Source organism: Arachis duranensis, chromosome 3 (genome assembly GCF_000817695.3).
Source record: "Arachis duranensis cultivar V14167 chromosome 3, aradu.V14167.gnm2.J7QH, whole genome shotgun sequence".
Lineage (NCBI taxonomy): Eukaryota > Viridiplantae > Streptophyta > Magnoliopsida > Fabales > Fabaceae > Arachis > Arachis duranensis.
Window position 1 is genome coordinate 43351713 of NC_029774.3, and position 1298 is coordinate 43353010.

Here is a 1298-nt window from a genome sequence, read left to right on the forward strand (position 1 = left end):
GACATAGAAACTCCACCTTTTATGAGCAGGAACAGGGACAAAGAACCCCTTCTTGATTTTGATCCTAAACCTGAGAGGACCTTAAGGTGGTGTTTGCAACAAACCCAAGCTTACAAAGCTAGAGAGAATCTCACAGAATCTTTTGAGAAGGAAGCTGAAGAGACCACTATGACAGCCAACAATCCAAACACTGGAGAGGAGGCATGGAAGGTGCTTGGCTCATACACTGCACCTACATCTGACTTCTATGGGCGCAACATATCTATACCTGCCATAGGTGCCAATAATTTAGAGCTCAAGCCTTAACTGGTCATTCGGTTTCAACAGAATTGTCAGTTTCATGGACTCCCGCAAGAGGACTCCAACAAGTTCATATCTAATTTCCTGCAGATCTGTTATACGGTCAAGACGAATAGAGTGAACCCTGAGGTTTATAAGCTCATGCTCTTTCCTTTTGATGTAAGGGATAGAGCAAGGTTGTGGCTGGATTCTCAGTCCAAGGAGAGCCTGGACACTTGGGACAAGGTGGTTATAGGATTTCTGACCAAGTTTTTTTCACCCCAGAAGCTAAGTAAACTTAGAGTGAAAGTCCAGACCTTCAGACAGAAAGAGGGAGAGTCCCTCTATGAAGCCTAGGAGAGATATAAACAATTGATCAGGAGATGCCCTCCTAACATGATTTTCGAATGGACCACGCTAGAGATTTTTTATAATGGTCTATCTGAGACGGCAAAGATGTCACTGGATCACTCTGCTGGAGGCTCCCTACACATGAAGAAGACGCCTGAAGAAGCGATTGAGCCCATTGAGATGGTTGCCAACAACCAGTATATGTACACTTCTGAGAGGAACCCTGTGCATACTGAGATTACTCAAAAGAGAGGAGTCATGGAAGTGGACACACTGGATGCCATTATGGCATAGAATAAGCTGATGTCCCAACAGATTAGCATGATCACTCAACACCTAAGTGGGATGCAGGTTTCAACTGTTAATACTCAAGATGCATCCTACGAAGGAGACGTAGGTGACTTTGCTCAGACCACCATGGAGGAAGTAAATTACATGGAAAATTCCTCTAGAAATCCCAATAATGATCCCTATGCAAATACTTTCAATCAAAGATGGAGAAATCACCTTAAGTTTAGGTGGAGAGAGTAGCTGAGGCCTCACCAAGGCTTCAACAATAATTAGGGTGGAACCAATCAAAATAGGTTTAATAACAGACAGTTTCAACCCTCTCAGCAGCAGTTAGAAATGCCTCAACAAAGCCTCTCTGACTTAGTCACAATAGTTTC

At 43.5% G+C, this 1298-nt stretch overlaps 1 non-coding gene across 1 annotated transcript; it reads right to left on the reverse strand.

The window, feature by feature from the left end:
* Positions 1 to 573: 573 nt before the first annotated feature.
* Positions 574 to 682, reverse strand: LOC127745851 (small nucleolar RNA R71). Its single transcript, XR_008007475.1, has one exon. It is a non-coding gene; the product is annotated as a small nucleolar RNA R71 (small nucleolar RNA).
* Between the last annotated feature and the right edge of the window lie 616 nt (positions 683 to 1298).